The sequence below is a fragment of the Chrysemys picta genome, chromosome 1 (assembly GCF_011386835.1).
Source record: "Chrysemys picta bellii isolate R12L10 chromosome 1, ASM1138683v2, whole genome shotgun sequence".
NCBI lineage: Eukaryota > Metazoa > Chordata > Testudines > Emydidae > Chrysemys > Chrysemys picta.
Window position 1 is genome coordinate 231,070,396 of NC_088791.1, and position 20,657 is coordinate 231,091,052.

General features: G+C 44.2%; 1 protein-coding gene across 2 annotated transcripts in view; it reads left to right on the top strand.

Annotated features, from left to right (window-relative positions):
* Positions 1–1,737: 1,737 nt before the first annotated feature.
* LOC101937121 (P2Y receptor family member 8) overlaps positions 1,738–20,657 on the top strand; it is a 53,741-nt gene continuing 34,821 nt past the window's right edge. Inside the window, exons 1-3 of one of the 2 annotated variants that reach the window (XM_008167393.3) lie at positions 1,738–3,333; positions 10,518–10,600; positions 13,143–13,263. The gene's annotated coding sequence lies outside the window, so the exon portion shown is untranslated. The remainder of the gene's footprint in view (positions 3,334–10,517; positions 10,601–13,142; positions 13,264–20,657) is intronic. The other variant, XM_008167392.3, reaches the window with a different exon arrangement.

Consider the following 20,657-nt stretch of genomic DNA (forward strand, 5'->3'; position numbering starts at 1 on the left):
TGCGGCTACAGACTAACATGGCTACCCCCGATACATGACATTAGTGTAATACACTATTCAGCCCAGGTTTCCTAGGAAGGTGTGACATTTTTAAATGCAAATTAATTTTTAAAAGCACTCACTGGCTGCTTGTTTCAATCTGACTTCACGTCAAGACTCACTAGAGTCAGTGGGAGTTTAGCTGTTGACTACCGTAGAACCAGGGTTTCACCCATGCTGAAGGGCTTTAGAGAAAATCAAAGCTTTATCGTGAAAATCAATAGCACTCCTAAATAATATTTCTACACAAGAGCAGCACTGATGTATTTACCCAAGGATTTGCATTCAGTAGAATGAATGCAACCAACTGATTCCCTTGGAGCTGTTAACAGTGTTCCCAACTCCCGCAACTTTACCATGAGTCTTGTAATATTTGGTGTTTTCTTAAAGACCCAGCTTCAGAAGACAGATAAAACCATGATTATCTAGCCCTCACAGTTGCAGAAAAAAACTTGAAAACCTGCAGTGAGTGCACCCTAAAGGCTCAGAAACCAGACGGCAAAGAAAAAGAACCCCAATGTAGTATATTTTTCATAATAATCTCATGATTTTAAGCCAATCTTATGATTTTTGAATGCTTGCAGCTGGCAACATTGAGTCAGTCACTTCTGTTTACCTTTAGACTCAGCATGAAAAGCCAGTCTGGCACCTGACAGTTGATTCAGTTTTTGTATGCAAAAGTGAGAGCAGCCAAGGACAGAGAAACACTTGAGACCATATACAGCCATCCTGTTGCATGCAAAGCTCCGTTAAGATTTCTGCATGTGAAACAATGTAGCACATGGCCCCTCAAGACCAAAGGATAAAAATAACTGACTTAGGGTTTGATCCTGCAAGATGCTGAGCACGCTGACCTCCATCTAGCTAAGCATGAGCTTAACTTCATGCGTATGGGTATTTCTAGTGATTTCCCTAAAGACAATAGGATTAGGAATGTGTTACAGTTAAGCACATGCCTAAGTGTTTTTGTGGCTAGAAGCCAGAGTGCCTTGCTGGATTTAGCCCTTGGTGCATTTGTTTTTTTGTTGGTTTGTTTATTCTTGGAAACGTATCCCTGGGGTGAAACCTTGGCCCCACCGAAGTCAATGGCAAAACTCCTATTCACTTCAGTCGGGTCAGGATTTTACCGCTGGCCTTTAATTATGCTTTTCTATATTAAAATCCAACCAAACATGTAACAAAGGGAACTTGCTCACTAAATGGCAAGTGGAAATTTTAACAATTCTTCTAGAAACTAAATTTACTCTGCATAGTTGTTGTCTTGTTTATAAAGACACAGGGCCTCATCCTGGGAGATGCCAATGACCTACAGCACAGTGGGCACTGAGGGCACTTAACACCATGCTGGAAATACTTGGCTTCTCCCGGGACGAGGCCTAAAGCTTGCAACAGCAAGAGCTTGCTCCAAAGCTCATTGAAGTCAGGGGAGTCTTTCTCCTGATTTCAGTGTTCTTTGGGGAAAGCCCCAAATGAGGGAGTTGAGTCTAGAGCTGGGTGAAATTTTTCATCCAAAACTTTTTTTCACTAAAAATGCAGATTTGGGTCGACCAAGACACTTCACAAATTTGTGTTGATTTTCATGAATTGTTTTGGTAAAAATATATATATATTTGAAAATGCCAGGTTAGGTTCACAAGAAGGAGGTGGTGAGGACATTGATCTCAGCTGTGGAAGACCCACATTTGAATCCCTACCTCTGGAGCAGGGACTTTGCACTGAGATCTTCCATATACCAGGAAAGTGCTCTAACCAGCAGGCTATTGGGTAATTGTAGCATAGGACAAGCTCTTGACCTCTTCTGTTGAAGCAGTTCTACTTGGTATAAATAACTAAATATTCATTGGAGCAGGGACTGGAATCTGGGTGTCCCACCTCCCAGGAGGATGCCCTGACCCCCGTAGCCTATAGAGTCACTTTCTTTCTCTCTGGCCCAATAAACATTGAAGGATTTCAGACAAAGTGGAGCAGCTTCAATAGAAGAGATTAAGCAGACCCACCACCACCACCACAGAATAGTCAATAGCTTGCAAGGGAGGGGGATTAGGATTTGGGAGACCTGGCTTCAATTTGTTGCTCCAGAGTAAGGATTTGAACCTGGATCTTCTACAGCCTAGCTGAGTGTGCTAACCACTGGACTATTGGGCATAAAAGGAAAGGCACCTCCTGCTCAATTTTTTAAAGTTAGGCTTTTCTTTTAAAAACAGTTAAAAATGCCCCAAATCAAAATAAAACATTTTGTTGGACGCAAAATGATTCTTTTTCTTATTTTTCAATTCACTGAAAATTTCTAAAAAAATTTGGTTTGGGGTTGACCTGAAACTAATGTTATTTTTGATTTTTCAGAACTGCCTATGAACCAAAAATCAGTTATTCACACAGCACTAGCCGAGTCACCAACTAGTGGCATTGGTCAACCTGTAAGGTTATTAAAAATTGTAATCTGAAACTTCCAGATAATAACAATTTACTCCAAAGAAACTAGGAATGTAATGGATTCTAAACATACCCTTGCCGCAATAAAACTTAAATGTACAATTAATGCAACTTCAAATACTTATAACAATGAAATCTGTCTTCAGCAAGCACCAAAGGAACAAGCAAGTATTGATTCTATAGAGGAAGTGGACTAACTAGAAATTGAACAAAACAGTACTGGAAATGTATAGTGACCGCTTGAAAATATCCCTATGACAGCAGTTTGCTTCTAGACGAAGGCCCAGATTTTTAAAGATATTTGGGCATTTCTGTGCTCAGCATTGCAACATAACTGATTTAGGAGCCTAAATCACATTTTCAAAAGGAATTTAGGCACTTAGGATGGAATTTTGGCTCCTAAGTACCGAAGTCTCTTTTGAAAATGAGATTTAGGAGCCTAAGTCACTTAGGTGCTTCTGAAAATTTTACTCTACTGTTTTCCCTCTACGGTTTGTGCACTTGCTACTCTAGGGCAGAAACATCTTAGAAGCTCCATTTCCTTTTACTACATGAAAATATTGTCAGGCTCACCATTTCCCTTGCAAGCTTCAAGTTCTCATTGTGAAACAAGTCAGCTGGAGAGCACAGACATCAGACAGATTTACTGGGAGATGAAGAAAGATTTTCTGAACTTAAAAAAAACAAACCTGAGGGGTGTATCAAAACAGTTAACTTACAGAGTGAGGAAATTAACCGTTGCAGAAATATATGGTCATTTCCTGAGCCCGATGATCTGAGGAGTAACCAACATAAGACGTTTTCTAACAGCCAATCTATCATTTATGGGCTTTTCATGCTACGCCATACACACTGGAGCAGGTAAGGACAACTTTTCACTTCTTTTTTCATGCTCTTTTTTTAAGAGTAGTTTTTCAGTAGGTGAAATAAAGATTGGCTCATTTCCCTCCTCCCCCCATATTCTTTTCTCATGGAAAGAGCCCAAAATGGTCACTGAAAAGCAAAAAGTTATATATGTCTGCATCACTGATGACTGGGCAATTTAGAAATAAAATGATTATTTTATGGGTTAAAGTGACTGCCTATTATAAAAAGGTAACTTTGCAATCAGTCAGAATTACAGCAGGTACTGTAGTAGGACAAACAGTTAAAATGTTCAAATAATCTATTAGAATAAAGGGGCAACAGGTGTAAATTTTGCTTTTGGTAAGAAGAACAGTGGAAGATGTAATGCACTCCAAGTGACATCATAAAAGCGGAGAATCAGCTTCTAGTCTTTGATAGAAACCCAAATGAATAAACTTTGTACCCAATTTCTTTGTAAATCTGGACTAGATATGTATCTTTAACCTTTGCAGTGTTGCGATTTATAGTCATTCTGAGATTGCGCCGACAAAACATGTGCAGTGAAGTTTACAGCATGCGCACTTGCACACAATAAGAATCATAAATATGCAGTCACACCATAAAAATATATAATTTCACCTGGGCTTTGGGTAACTGCCTCACAGCATAAAAGCAGAACTCTACAGACTAGCACCAGACGGAAGTCTTGTAGCACAGTGCACTTTTGCATGTTTGTTGTCTTTCGTAATATACTATTTCTATATGAAAGATTTTCCATATTTCAAAAAAGTCATTTGTAGGGCAGTTATAATAATAGCATGATGCCACCAGCCCATCACTATTCAATGATCCCTGGAAATGTTCAGCTATTGTAGGCCAATGTTTTAAAAGGAACTTCTCTGCCCACAATCAGTTGTAACATTAGACATTGGCTACCTGACTGTGCCTGCCTTTTCGAATGAGCACCTTCTGGATTTTATAAATGGAAAAAATACCTACATAGGTTCTAGATAAGAGTTTCAAAAGCCCCCATGTGAATTAGGAACATAAGTCCCATCAACTTCCAATGGGGTTTCTAAGACACTTCTGTCTTAGGTACTTATACAACCCCCACTATTGTAGAATCTGAGCACCTCACAATCTTTAATGCATTAACCTCACAGCATCCCAGTGAGGAAGGGAAGTGCTATTATCCTCATCATTCAGACAGGAAACAGGGTATGTCTACACCAGTGGTCCCCACATTTTTTACCTCATCCCCCTCTTTACCCCTGAAGCCGGGGCTGGGAGCAGGGCTGTGGCTCCGGGAGGCAGACATGAGTAAGGGGGGGCAAGACTGGGGCCACAGCTGGGGGCAGGACCGGGACCGGAAGTGGAGCCTCAACTGGGGACCAAGGCCATCAGCCCGGACCCCGGGCATGGGGGCAGCAATCGAGGCCGGAGGCAGAGCCTTGGGCAGGGGACTAATGGTGGGGCCCAGATGCGGGGCCGGCAGCCAGGATCCCAGGTGCGGGGCCAGAAGCGGGGCCATGGGCATGGGGCCGGCAGCCAGGGCCAGCAGCTAAGGCCAGGGCCAGGAACAGAGCTGGGTGGCGCTCCCTCCCCACCACCCCAACCCCCCCAAAGTTTCTCTGTGCATCCCTAGGGGGGCACGCCCCACAGTTTGGGGACCTCTGGTGTACACTGCAGCTAGGAGCAAACCTCCCAGCCTGGGTACATAAACTTGTGTTAGCCTGGCTCACATTAAGGCTCTAAAAATAGCTGTGTAGACATTGCAGTATGAGCGGAGGCTCAGGTTAATCATCCAAGCTCAAGCTCAACCTGACCCCTGGGTCTGAGCTCAGGTAGCTAGCTTAAGCCTCTGCCATTGCCACAACATCCGCACTGCTATTTTTGGCATGCAAGCATGAGGCCTCGCCCACCACAAATCTGTCTACCTGGTCTAGGAGGCTCACTTCCAGCTACAGTGTCAACACACCGAGAGAGGCTCAGTGACTTGCTTAAGGTCACACAGCAAGTTGGTGGGAAGCCTGGAACTGAACCCACGTCTCCAGCTAGCACCCTGCACCTTTCTGCAGCCTTTTTCAGGATACATCCAAGTATTTGTGACAATTTTACCCGGTATCATCTACACTTGCAATTAACTGTGCAGGCAATTTTGTTCTCAGCAAAGCTTCTAAGTGCAAAAATGAGAGGCCAAGTTGAGGGTCTTTAAAAATTGTGCCCGGTATATTCTTGGTCAGAATAAGTATTCTTGTTTGGTGCAGGGATATAGGTTGGAAACAGGGGCATGCACACGAAATTTAAATTTCACTCCTTTGGGGGGCATGTTCTGTGCCCCCACTGCAGCCCCGGGCCACAGGAGCTCGTTCTCCTTGCTGCGGCCCCAGGACTGGAGGAGCTCACTCTCAACACTGGGGCCTCAGAGCCAGAGGAACTTGCTCTCCCCGCCGGGGCCCCAGGGCTGCTGTCGATTATTGGGGCATGCCTCTTTTCCCCCCGTGCACGCCCCTGATTGGAAAGAGTACCAAAAGGAGAAAGGGGTAGGTTAGCCGTAGTGACAAAAATGGAAAGAGAAATTTACAAGAGAAATTGCCAGTGTGGTCTGCCACCACTAATAAACCATGTGTGGGCAGGAGGGTGGGGAATCATAGAACCATAGGGTTAGAAGGGACCACAAGGGTCATTTAGTCTAACCTCCTGCCAAGATGCAAGATTTGTTGTGTCTAAGCCATCCAAGACAGATGGCTACACAGCCTCCTTTTGAAAACCTCCAGTGAAGGAGCTTCCATGACTTCTCTAGGCAGTTTTTTCCATTGTCCTACTGTTCTTACAGATAGAACGTTTTCCCTTAGATTTAATTTAAATCTGCTAGGCTGTAGTTTGAACCCATTGCCTCTTGTCCTGCCCTCTGTGGCAAGAGAGAACAATTTTTATCCATCTTTTTTATGGCAGCCTTTCCGGTATTTGTAGATGGCTATCATGTCTCCCCCTTAATCTTCTTTTTCCAAACTAAACATACCCAGCCACCAGGCCCCAAAACATCTCTTTAAGAAACTCTGTTGTTAGGCTCATTAAGCAGGCCTCCTGTGGTCTCTCTCTGGAGAACTTCCACTGGAACATGAGGAGCAGGGCTCCTATGGCCTCTCAGTGAGGATCTGCACACTATGGTAGGCAAGAAGGGCTGTTAAAATAGCATAGTGGAGTTCCATGGCTATTATCTCTCAGTCATTCTGTATTGTTTGCTTTGCTTACAAATAAAAGGATGGTTTTAAACTAAAACTGAGGAGGCCAGGTTCCGTTTCCTAGTACTACAGTTCTGATTCAATTTCCGGGCCTTCAGATTTGTTGCCATATTTTTTGTCTCCTGTTCTTTTGTCTTTGTCAAAAATGTTTCATTCTGTTTAAGTACAGTTTTAAAATGCAGTTCTACTCCGAGAAGTGACTCTGTAAAAATGGCATCATGGGGTTCCAGGTTTATTGTGCCACAACGAGCTCCAGATCAAACATGCTGGATTTACACGTAAAAAGAAGCTTGTTTGTTTGTTCTGACTGCCAGCCCTGAAAACTGCTTGGATTCTGACAGTCAAGCTGGCTTTCTTTCTGGGTCATGTATTACACGAAGGAAGCCAGGTAGTAGCTTCATAGTTAAGACTGTGTTCTAAAAATGGACGTAAAATGAACAATACACTCCAGTTTTTTGCTCAAAGAAATTTCTCACAGGGTTAGATTTGATGCCTTTTGAATTGTCTGTAGTTTTTGTTGGGTTTCTTATACATTTTTAATGGGAAGCCTTTGAGGGCTCTGGTTGAAAAACCTTCTTTTCATTGTTGATGAATATTTCTTTAAAAAAAAGCCATCATCTACTGCCACAAAACTTGTAATGGGGTGGACCCTGAGCAGGTCTGGTACAATAGCTCGTTTAAAAAAAAAAAAGTTGGGTGAGCTATTATTTAGGTTATAACTGAAAGCTTATGCCCTATGCACATTGCTGATGGATGGGAGTAGAGTGCCTGGAAGCTTAATGTATGGGGGCTAGGCACATAAACCCTTTTTGCATAAAAGGCTAGGTTTTTCTATCGTATTTTATCCTGTAACTGCTATGGGTACATGTTCAGCTGCTGATGGACTCTTGATACTTCTACCACCACAGGTCCCCTTACAGAATCCCCAATTACATACTGAAATAATTAGAAAATTAATACACAAAAAATCTTCACTGTGAAGCATTTAGAATTGCTATATGCCCAAAGCCACAAAAAAGCAGGCGAGTGAAATGTGAAGCCATCTAATAGTACATGTCATCTAGGCCACTGTCACAGATCTGATACAGCACTCCCTCCAGGCCACCCAGCAGATTGCCGTGAAGGACTCAGCCCCTAGGTCCCCAGGGTGTATTAAGCCTCTGGAGCCTGAATGAAGCCCAGACACCACCCCAATCTTGGGGTCCCTAGGCACACCCTCAGAGTACAACCCAGCGTCCAACACTCCCTTCTGAGAGCTGGAACCCACTGTCCAGCTGACTAGCTCCTGGGTTCATTGCTGACCCTTCAGATTTCCCCCTACTTAAAAATATCCTCTCCCAGAACTCCTCTCCAAGATGTGAGTCTTCTCATTTACAGTTACCTCTTTCCGGAGGCATGTGGCAGTTGTGACAAATATAACACAGACAGGTTTCAGGGTAGCAGCCGTGTTAGTCTGTATCCGCAAAAAGAACAGGAGTACTTGTGGCACCTTAGAGACTAACAAATTTATTTGAGCATAAGCTTTCGTGGGTTACAGCCCACTTCTTCAGATGCATAGAATGGAACACACAGAAAGAAGATATTTATACATACTGTGACAGATCCAGACCAGTGGGGTACAGGAGTCTGGTAGAGGGCAAATATGCTGGTCACTGGATGAGTAGTTTTCTGTTCCCTGAGTGACCAGAGCAGGGGCTGCACTAGAGTAATCAGGAACCTGCTAGAACCAGTTAAGGCAGGCAGGCTAATTAGGACACCGGGAGCCAATTAAGAAGAAGCTGCTAGAATCAATTAAGGCAGGCTAATCAGGGCACCTGGGTTTTAAAAGGAGCTCACTTTAGTTTGTGGTGTGAGTGTGAGGAGCTGGGAGCAAGAGGTGTAAGGAGCTGAGAGGGTGTGCTGTAGTAGGACTGAGGAGCACATGTGTTCTCAGACACCAGGAGGAAGGTCCTGTGGTGAGAATAAGGAAGGTGTTTGGAGGAGGCCATGGGGAAGTAGCCCAGGGAGTTGTAGCTGTCATGTAGCTGTTACAGGAGGCACTATAGATAGCTGCAGTCCACAGGGCCCTGGGCTGGAACCCAGAGTAGAGGGTGGGCCCGGGTTCCCCCCAAACCTCCCAATTGACCTGGACTGTGGGTTCTTCCAGGGGGGAAGGTCTCTGGGCTGTTCCCCAATCCACATGGTGAATCTCTGAGGCAAGAAAATCTGCCAATAAGCTCAGGACCCACCAAGATAGAGGAACTTTGTCACAATACAGAGAACGTGAAAAGATGGAAGTAGCCATACCAACTGTAAGAGGGCAATCAATTGAGATGAGCTATCATCAGCAGGAGAAAAAAAACCACCCAGACACTTTGCTCAGCATTTAACACGTACTTGCTTTTTTACTTAACAAAGCACAAGGGAGTATAGATCATTTAAAAAACAACAAACACCCTAACTGCAATGCCCCTATTAGTTCACCATTCCCTTGGGTGTCCTTGAGGGACCCTCGGGGCTCAGGAAGTCAGACAAGCAGCATTTTCTCTACCTCATAAGACTATATCCGCTCCCATCACCTTGAGCCGCTGAAAGTGCCCAAAGATCCCAAATACATCCACTGACCTCTCCTTAGACAAACCAGTTTTCCTGGGGAGGCACTACCCTATTCTCTAGAGTTATAACTTTTCAGAGAGAAGCAAGTTAATTCAACTAACCTCTATTGTTACTCTTTTGCCATCAGCCTTTGGAATTTCTGTCCAATATGGAGTCAAAGAGACAACAGAGAAGGCAAAAGATTTCACTGTAGCCTATAGAGCTAGCCTACTTGCTTGCATATATATCTTTTCTTATGAGTTGATCATTTGTCATATTATAGGTTTGCTATTTGTTTTATAATAGGTTTATCAATTTGTAGTAGAGTATTTTTACGGTAATGCAAGTACACTCTACATTAGCTTCTGTAGTCTTTCTACAGCTTTTAGCTCTAGCTTCTTCTAAGTTCTTCACCTCTCATTCAAGACTTGAGGAACCTGGACCATTGAACTCTCTTGGCATGCCAGGGGCAAGGCTGGTCCTTTGTCTCTTATCACCAGGTTTTCAAGGAAGGGTGTGAGTATATGAATCGAGAAATCTTTATAGTATATAATACCACCTGTACTGCTAGAACAATATTACTGATTTTGTAATTGGTTGATTATTTGATTGCTATTCCATTACTGTTCCATTTATCTCAGGAAAAGGCTTAAAGCTGCCTTTTGTTCTCAGTGTGAGTTTCCTAGTCAGACATTCCGATGGTCCCTGCAAATTCTGGGTAGCCTGACTCTGGGGCAAGAACCTTATTATCTTCTAATCAGATTAATTGGTGAGCCTATAACCCATATTATCTAAACAATATTATTAATCTCCCATCAAATCAGGCAACAGTTGTAGTTTGCAGTTTGGTAACGATACACAGAGAGTTCATAATCTCACACAGAATTTATATATTGTACAGACAGATTCCCAAAATGTCACATCCTCTATACAGAAACACACACTTTACCCTTGCCACAAGTACTGTGCACCGCAGACCACATACCACAACCTTCCATCTGCCCACCTTGGGATGCCAACCTTCCATCACTCTCTTCAACTCCCCTCCTGCACACACACAACCCTTGACTAAACACTTTGAACACAAACAACTACTGCAATGAAAACCCACAACTAGTAGCATTGGGGGGAAGTAATCTGGAAAAAGGGTAGGTGCAAAAGAACAAGAGAGGGGCGTGCTTCTAAAAATTGGGCTCAGTTGTGGGTGCTGAATAAGGACTTTTGGAAATCTGGCCCATAAATACTTTTGAGCTAGCTAGCCCATTTGAAAACTATGATCGTGTTATCTGTGCTTGTGTGAACCTGATAAATATCTTGAGATCTGATCATTTTGAAATATGATATTCTTAAAGTTGTTGTTTTTTTGGCTCTTTTTTGCAGCTCATACGTGTACGGAAAGTAAAATCTGTTACAGTGTGGAAGCACCAGCACTGATCAGATGAAAATTCCCTAGGGAACTGCCTGTAAGTCTGACCAACATTTTGCACTCATGTGGTTGTGTTTTAAGATGAAAAGTGTTGTGTTTTGTAGCAGTCTGTTATTACCTAGATTGGGCAGATCCAGTGACAGATGGAGTGAGAAAATGTTCAAGAGAACCTGATAGGTATATTGGGATGAAATTAAGAAAGGGCTCATTTAGGTTGAATGTTAGAAATAATTTCTAAATAATTAGTTTAATAAGACTGAAGAATAATTGCCCAGGCACAAAGGAGGAAGCTCCATTGTTTGAAAGTAAACATTTAACACTCAACTGGACACGATCCTGTTGTCCCTGAGTCTACAATGGTGAAAAATGTACTCAAATGAACCAGCACCAATCCTCGCCAAGAGATGTGGAAAAACCTGACAGTTCTCAAAAGTATAGGCTGCAATAGTAGTGGAAGCTATCGTTAATGTTGCCCATCACGTCCCATTATAAGATGCAGTATTCAGTTGCTTATAACTTTGCCAAATGCCAACCATTCAGGCTGAAATCTTCCATGCCAGGTGTCTGCCTCTGGGGGAATATATTTTAGAAAATTTCAGTAGAAATGTTTCAGCCATATCTCAGAATGAGGTTAGGGGAAAATACGTAGGTTAACACGTTAGAAAATGTTTACAGTTATTTTGCCGAGATATTCAAGCACCTTTAAGCTTTGGAGCGGGGGCTTGAAATTTGCCAAGAGGTTCACCGTCGTGTCAGGGGTGTGCCTTATTGCCAGTCCCACGAAAATCTGCCTGAATCTACCCAAGTTATGTGCTTCCAAAAAGCACATTTCACACAAGCCCAGTAGAAGTTTGGCAGCTAAATTCTCCAGAGTCTGTCTACAGTGAGCACGCTCCATTCCAGGCTTCAGGGGACTCTGTGGCATTAGGCACAGACACATTTTGGGAGGGCACTAGAAATCTGAGATATGGCTGGTTGGACTCAGATCTCTGCAGTGTAGATGCTGAAGCCCTAGGTTGCAGCCCAGCTTCAAAAATTCTCAGCCTACGGTAACCAATCAGTGTAGATGCTCAAGCCCTCTGTTCTCTAACCCAGGGTCCACCAACTTGAGTTCCACTAATCCTGGGCTTACACTGCAGAGTAGACATACCCTGAGAGCACAGGAGAGAGAATCTTCCAGCTGTCCGGGTATGTCTACATTGTAATAAAACACCCGCAGCTGGCCTGTGTCAGCTGACTCGGGTTCGCGGGGCTCAGACTGCGGGGCTATAAAACTGCAGTGTAGATATTTAGGCTCATGCCCAGGGAACTAGGCAGCCATTCTGTGACAAATTCCAAGATTTGTTTTTCCCGCTCCACTATGGAACGATATTTTTTTTCCAAATCTTGGATTTTTTTTATGGCATGGAAAAATCTTGTTCCTTCTCAGCACTAATTAAAAGAAATACTGAATACGGATAGAATTCAAGTTTCAAGGGACCCACATAAAATGTCCCGATGCACAGCACAGCCCTAATTTATTACCTGACACCATCCAGAAATATGCACTGAATGAGACAGCAGTCATGTGGAAAAAATAGTAAATAGATCATAATTTGGCTCCCTTGTGTATGTGCATTAGAGGTTTCATGGGCAACCCTAAACCTGGCATTTAATAACTTCTGAGCACTTGACTCTGCAAACTTAATTTTCATTAAATATAGTTTTTTATATGTAATAGTTATAGAAGACAAGTGGACAGGCAACACAGATCCCAACCCTCACATGCCAATCTAGTGGAAAGCCAAGAGCCCTGGCCCATGTTCACAATTCCCCACCACAATGATAAATTACAGAGGCACAGGGATCTGCTTCCAAAAGTGCACCAAGGGCAACAAAGGGGAGTGACAGCAGACAACTGCAAAGAATACTGCGGTTTTCCAGGCTGATTGTAAAGTACTCAGAGAGCCATAGCACAGCTCACATTGCAAGACACAGATAATACTATGGACAGGGAATGGTAAGGGAATGGTTAGTAGTGGATGAATGAAACTGTGCGAGGTTCCAAAAGTCATTGAGAACATTTCAGACAGTCTGTATGGTCAGTAATGTTACAATACTTAAATCTGTCACTCTAGATTCGTTAGAGCCCACCAGTGGTATCTCAGTGTGGCATTTTGCCAACACAGAAGGAAAGGAAATAAAGAATCTACATTTTTAGAAGCAACCTCCTTATAGGTCACTTCAATGTTGATGACCACAAATGAGTAGTTGGTAACAATTTTACAGTCCATAGCTCTTCAAAATCCTTTTTGCAGATCAATCACCGTTCGAGTGAGCAAAAGCTGATGGGTGCTATAACAAAGCAAAATTCCCATTGACTTCAATGGGTGTAAGATCCAGGCCATAAAAAGTGAACTAAACTGCTTTATATATACATTAGACAAAAAACCCTTGATGAGCCAAAATCATTGATTGAATACATGTCTAGGCTTAAGCAATGACAACTAAATACATTTTCAAACAAAATAGCTGAAAGCCAGTTCCTCCTTTAATTCCATGTAAAGACCTGACTTCTGGGTCATGTGTTTTAACTCCAGGAGCTAATGGCATCACCTAACACCTCTAGCAGGACAAACTAGCAACTCCCTGCTCCGCAGTGGGCATTAGTGATCTCATCAGCTTCTGCACTAGAAGCCTGGGACCCTGAACTCAGGTTTGGTAAGTAAAAAAGCCGGACAAATTCCCACTTGAAACGAGTCACGGTGCAGGGTGCGTCCCTTGAGAGATTCGGGGTCAAACAGTGAATTTTTTAAAAAGCATTTTCATTTCATTAAATTAAATCAAATGTATCCTGTGGACACTAAAATATTTTCTAGTGAACAATGAGTACCCAGTGCAATTTCACATGCTGTTTTGGCCCAATACCTGCTTGTTTTACTCACATGATTATTTCTTTCGATGTCAGTGGGATTACTTGTTTGAGTAAAGGTGGGAGCCATAAAGGTAGTTAAGAGCCTAAGCCCTGTTTATAGACACCACTGTGATCTATAACCTCCCATTTGGTGCCTAAAGTCACTGAGCACTTAAGTTTTTGCAGTAAAAATTCCCTAGGTACCTACGTTTCTGCCTCTGGGCATGTGCCCTGCTGATTCATTCTAAGTGTCCAGGCATCTATTCCCACCTAAGCCCTGGAACAAGCTACAAACCTGGGGGAAGCTAGATGCTCCTCTGCCTAAGTTGCCTGTGGAGCCCGATCTTGTAGGTTTGCTCAGAAGCCACTTAACTCCACCTTAAAATCTTTAGCCCAATGCTTAGGATGCTCACCGGGATCTGAGAGATTCCCAGTTAAGTGCCCTCTGCAGCTGATGAAGAGAGAGGATTTGAACAGGGAGCTGCTACCTCTCAGTGAGTACCCTAACTACTGGGATATAGAGTTGTTCTAACTTTCACTGGCCCAATGAATATTTAACTATTTAATTAAAGAGGAACAACTTCAATAGGCAAGGCTGAGGGAGACCCACATCAGATGATTCCATAGTCTACACTCAGAAGTGCTCTCAATGTGGTACCCGCCTGCCATTGCCAACCACTATATATATGGATTGGACTAGCAGCAAGGCTAGCCACCATGCAGGGCTGGCGCAACCCATTAGGCGACCTAGATACAACATACACTAGAATTTGGGGGGTGGCGACCGCAGCGGCTGGATCTTCGGCCACCCCAGTCGTCGTCAGTATTTTGGGGGCGGGACCTTCTGCCGCCTCTGTGAGGGGCGACATTTCGGGGCAGGACCGTCCGCCACCTAGGGCAGCAGAAAAGCTGGCGGCGCTCCTGCCACCATGTAGAGCCTTCCTCCCCCTACAACCAAATCAGTTACTACCAATATTTTGTCAGCTTCAACTTTGCCTTGTAAATCTGAAAGAAGTCGTAAATAAATGTCACATTTTCTCATGTAGAACAGACCAGAAACATACAAGCTGGATAAGTGCTAGAAATAGAAGTCACAGGTCTACAGAAAGTGTATTTTTGCAGCCGGTTATGAGCCTGATTGTACAATATGGTGCACCCTCACTTCCTGTTAACTTCAATGGGAGCTAGGCATGTTCAGCAGTGGGTATTCACAAAATGGAGCTGCTGTGTGCAAGGAATGCAGTGTGTCAAGCTGCATTTGACTCTTCATTTGCAGATGGATTTTGTAGTGGCATCTAATAGTCTCTCATTAATTCTGACCATATTTTACAGCCCTTTGTCCCCAGGCTGCAAAGACTTCCAGCCCCACATTTCTACGATTCTGTGACCTGATGAACTTGTTGCCTGCAACAAACTGGCTTTCTGTAAAATGCCTAGAGGAAAAATAAAAGCAGCTTTGCGGGGTGGTTGGCTAATTGCCCTTTGTTGATATCATTTTTATTTAAAAAATGACAGTGAAAATATCCAAATTATCCTGATGATAAACTGACAGCTTTAGCTCTTTGTGACATCAGCTAGGGCCCAATACTGCAAACCTGTAGCTCTGGGGAAGGACAAGTGTTATCCTGTGGAGAGTCCCCTATGGTGGACCTTCCCCTTGCAAAATAGGTCATAGGGCCCACCCCCAAACCTCCAAATAATACCTCCAAATAATTCTAAATGGCCAAGGTTGTTATAATGAGCAATGAGCCTCTCCCCTCTAAGTCCAGTCCAGGTTGTCAGAGAACAAATGTTATCACCTGACAGTGTTTGATGGCTTAGGTGACGCATCAGAAAAACTAGCATCTCAATTAGCATTTTTAGTTTCAGCCCTAGGAGTGAGGGTAAGTTGACTATGACTGTCCTTTCCTGCTGGTCCTTGCCTTTTAGGTGCCCCGTGGACCCCTTAGGGTATGTCTGCACAACAATTAGACACCCGTGGCTGGTCTGTGCCAACTGACTCAGGCTCCCAGGGCTCAGGCTGTGGGGCTGTTTCATTGCAGTGTAGGGCTGCAGCCCGAGCTCTGACCCTCCCACCCCACAGGGTCCTAGAGCCTCAGCTCCAGCCCGAGCCTAGAACCCTACACTACAATGAAACAGCCCCTTTGCCTGAGCCCCATGAGTCTGAGTCAGCTGGCACAGACCAGCCACGGGTGTCTAATTGCTGGGTAGACATACCCTTAGACATTGCTGTGTAGACATGCACCTAGCATGAAGGAGGCCCCATCTGGTTGGCCTCTAGGACCATTGCAATATAAATGTTAAATAATAATCATAAAGCATAACCGTCAGATTGATAAAATATAACAATTGATTTCAAGTACAATAGAGAGAACCTGCAGGGAAATAAAAAATCGTATAACTACCCAACTAGCTTGGCTAATTAGTTGTGTAAGACCTAAGATTTCTGTTAAGAAATTAGAATCTTGCATTTAAGGGCACAACCCTGTTCCATCCAAGTCAGCGGCAAAGCTCTCTCTGAGTCCACTGGGGAAATCATTCAGCCCTTACCTCTCTCTCTTTCTCTCTGTACCATCACCATGTCACCGAGGGTCTGTATACTATGCAATCAGAGATGTGACTGCAGCTTGGGTAGCTCTATATCTGCTAGCTTTAATGTTGCTAGGATGGCTAAAAATAGCAGTGCAGATGCAGCAGAGCAGACTTCAGAGCGAGCTGTGGAAGCCCACCTGAAACACTGGGTACCGACGTGCATTGCCAGCCCACACTGGAGTCCACCCCGCAGTGTCTTCACTGAAGTTTTTAGTGAGCTAGCTACATTAAAGCTAGCGCGGGAATTCCTACTCAAGCGGCAGTCACCCCTCAGCGCGAAGTGTAAATGTACCCTTGGTGTTCTGCTGCTGTTTGACATCCTCCTCAGTGTGCATTTCCTTTCATTATAGCTAAACCACTTACCATTAACTCTCCTTTTGAAGTGGTAGGAATGCAAAGCTAGAATGTAGCACAGGAGTCATAGTGACTTCTGATTAAAAGACCTGTTTCCTTGATAATGCAAGTTAAAATATTCATTGCAATAGCCCCCAGAGGCCTTAACCGGGTCCAGGCTCCGTTGTGCTAGGTGCTACACAAACACATGGCACTCCCTGTCTCAAAGAGTTTACAGTCTAAATATTTTTCTTTTGCCTTGTCTCTATCAAACACAAACGGTTAGGATTGACATCAATCACTGTGCCCTTTTATACCATGATTTTGCAAAAAACTTATGCATGTGCTTACAGTTATGTACCTAAATAACTCTATGGGATTGAACATGTGCATAAGTTAAGTAGATGCCTAAGTGTTTGCATGATCGGGGCCTTCCTTCTGTTACCCATCAGCCCTGTTTTTCTCTGTTGTCCTTAGAGCCTTGTCTAACTGAGGCAAATTTCCTACAGCTTTCCCATTGTTGCTAACACTGGTACCGCTGCATTGCCGTTAGCAATTTTGGAAGCTCTGCGTACAGACAAGGTAAAAATGAACAAGGTGTGGATTAGATTTGCTCTGAAAGTCTAATACACTTAACATAGTGTTAAAAGCAGGCTATCTAGATTAGGGTTCCCGACATTACTAACACTGCGGCTGCCGAGCCACTCTCACCACCGGTGAGCATTTACTAGACAATCTCTCTGGCAGAGACAAGGCCACGTATCGCATAGTTTTGCTAAAGAGAAAATATGACCTCTTTGTAATAGCAACATGCAAAGACACCTTTAAAAATGCTTCACATTTTGTCTCTTTGACAATGCTCATCTGTCTTAGATGGCTAGTGCTTAGGTCAGTTATACAGCATCTTAACAATCCTAACTGGTTCATTATTATATCTAACAGCAAAATGCATAAATGCAAATACAAGAATAATTTCCATACCAATACTGAAAGACCATACAAACTGAACCATCCCTTTGCTGCTAGAAATGGTCCCTTCAGTTAAGGGCTGAGGAATGGGTGGGAAGCTGGCACCTGTTCTTTGAATAAACAAGAGGGCTTCAGGTTCAAAAGTGGCCGTCACAACTTTCACTAATATGACAAAATCAACTTACTTTTTTTGTATACTTTCCCCGGTTGTTCGTGCACTTTGTTTTAAATGGGACTGACCCCCTCTTCTGCCTTACAGATTGTTTCAACCACTACTTCCTTCTTTCTCCTCCCTTCCGTTTAACTTTTTGGTTTGTTGTTTCTCAGGCTCCATAATTGAGCCGTTTAGTCTCACTTTTCTTCCCTGACTTTGGTCTATGAATAGATCATTTGTATTTCTCCACCATTAATGGGGGTGTGGGGACTGTGCTACTTTTTTCATCTGGTTTCATAGTTGACAGGAAGAAGGTGTGTGAAGACTTAATAAAAATGGTTTGGTGGGGAAGGTGGTTTTCTCTCTTATCCAAAAGTCACCTTGCATTCTCTTTCAGGGGGTGATCTTTTCCTGATCATTCATTTTCTAATGCTATCATAGGAAGCATTACAGGTATATCACCAAATGCCTTTAACAGTGACTTGATTCTCCAATACCTTCCTTACACCTTGTGTAGCCACATACCAGTTTGCTCCTCCTGTGCATTTGTATGGTGTCAAGTATCAGGGGGTAGCCGTGTTAGTCTGTATCTACAAAAACAACAAGGAGTCTGGTGGCACCTTAAAGACGAAAGCTTATGCCCAAATAAATCTGTTAGTCTTTAAGGTGCCACCAGACTCCTTGTTGTTTTTGTGCATTTGTAGTGTGGGTAATGACAGGAAGTTGCAAGAGACAGCTGAGGTCTTGTTGGGGTTGGTGTGTGCGCACAGCTACTGCTCTGTGTGCCTTTCATACATCTAATTTTTTTTAGCAGATGACGCTTGAGGCTCACAGTTGTCTCATTGATCCATCCTACAGTATGATTCTATGGGTCTGATTTTCATTTGTACTAAGGCCCCTTTAGCACTGGAATGGGTTACCTAGGGAGGTGGTGGAATCTCCATCCTTAGAGGTTTTTAAGGTCAGGCTTGACAAAGCCCTGGCTGGGATGATTTAGTTGGGATTAGGTCCTGCTTTGAGCAGGGGGTTGGACTAGATGACCTCCTGAGGTCCCTTCCAACCCTGATATTCTATGATTCTATGTTCATCTGTCAGCATAAATAAGCCCTGAAGGGGTAGAAATAGCCCCCCTGGAATATGCCCTATACAGATAATCTCCTTAACTGGTGTAAGCACTTTATACTGGCCCTGCTCCCAGTATGTCAGGGTAGGGAGGGGACAGGGCCGGCTCCAGGCACCAGCCTGGCAAGTAGGTTCTTGGGGCGGCCGCTCCGGATAGGGGCGGCATGTCCAGGTATTCGGCGGAGGGTCCCTCACTCCCGCTGGGAGCAAAGGACCTCCCGCCGAATTGCCGCCGCAGATCGCGATTGCGGCTTTTTTTTTGGGGGGGGGGCTGCTTGGGGCGGCCAAAACCCTGGAGCCGGCCCTGGGAGGGGACAACCAGTGCTTACTTTGTAAAGAAACAGGTGCTGGGGCTCAAGCAATTTTTTTTACATTCATAACTGATGTGGCAAGCGCAAAGGTGCTGGGGCTGTGAACTGCCAACCCTAGAGGTACAAGCCCTGGTACAAATTAAGTACTGGGCAAGCCAGGGATGGAGCAGGGATATAACTGCAACGCACTGTACTACAGTTATTCTCCGCTCCCCATCAGGCTGCTTTAAATTACATGGGAGGCTGAGCAAGCCCCTGCAGGCCTAAAAATATGAGGAGTTCAAATCAGCTTCTCCACCTGCCTCCTTCCAAAACGTAGGGGCAGGAGAACAGAGACCTCTGATTCTAAGTAGAGGGCATCATCCAGCTGTTCTGTGACTTCTTCTGCCATTAGGGGCAAAACTCTGCCCAGTCTTGCCAAAGTGCAATTGAGAGAGAGCGGAATCAGACAGTGTTCCTCCCCAGCCCATCCCCTCCGTGTACCCATTGGGCTGGCTATACACCTGTAAGCACTTGGCAGCAGATGCAGCCAAAATGTTTGAGGCACCATTGCCTGGGAGGATTGGTCAGCTGGCTTGGGGTGATCTTCACCTGTCAGAGAACTTTAACTTAAAAGGAGAAGAGACTGAGACAAAGCAATTACAGAAAAAAAGTCAATTTAACAGATTATTGATCAACAACACATGAAGGGGACAGTGTGGGAGACAGAAGACAGCTCACCAAGTATCACTCTGGCTGCGCATGCTGCAAAGAAAGTACAAAATGTTCTTTCGGCACAAAGAGTGGGAGTCTTAAAGGTGCAGTACCCTTGCAAAGACAGGCTCTTTGGCCCATGTTGTGTCTCCAAGATCCATGTGCTGAGAGGGGCCTTTATGTGTAGATCTGCCTTGCCACATGTGGAAGGGTGAGGCACAGCTGCCTCCATGGCCCTGGCCTCCCCTTCCTGGGACCCCTGAGTAGGGTGACCAGATGTCCCGATTTTATAGGGACAGTCCCAATTTTGGGGTCTTTTTCTTATATAAGCTCCTATTATCGCCCTGTCCCAATTTTTCACACTTGCTGTCTGGTCACCCTACCCCTGAGGTTCTCACAGGAGTTGTGAGTGGGGCAAGCCATGGAGAAGGGCACACTATAGAGTTGCTCAGGGAAAGATAATACAGCACAGCTCGACTCCATTGCTTTAAGGGGATGCGGTAGCATCTCCTTCTGGGGAAGCCCTGATAGCACAGCTGCAATGGAGCCATGCTGCCAGGAAACAGAAGGAGATTCCTAGGCTCCAGAGCCAGTGCAGAGGCACTAGGCCTCCATCCAATGGCCTTGGCCTCTTGTGGACCCCCCCAGGGTCCTTAGTTCTTTGAGGGAAAACTGACAGCTGCTTCCTTGGATGTTCCCTGATAGAAATGTTTGGAGAGGAACTCTACGAACTCCTAATGGAGTTTTCCCTCTCCTCAACCCTGTACATAAGGTTTTACCATGATTCAATGACTTAAGGCCAGAAGGAACCATCATGACCATCTAGTCTGACCACCTGCACATCACAGACCATAGAACCTCACCCACCCACTCCATAATCCCTGGCTGAGTTACTGATGTCTGGAAATCTTGAAAGACAGTAATGAGGCCCGTAACTATTATTTATTATTGCATGTCTGAGTAGGTGTAATAGCTGCTATCTTGGCTGACACCAAGGACTGAACTGGAGACCTCCAGAACTAAAAGT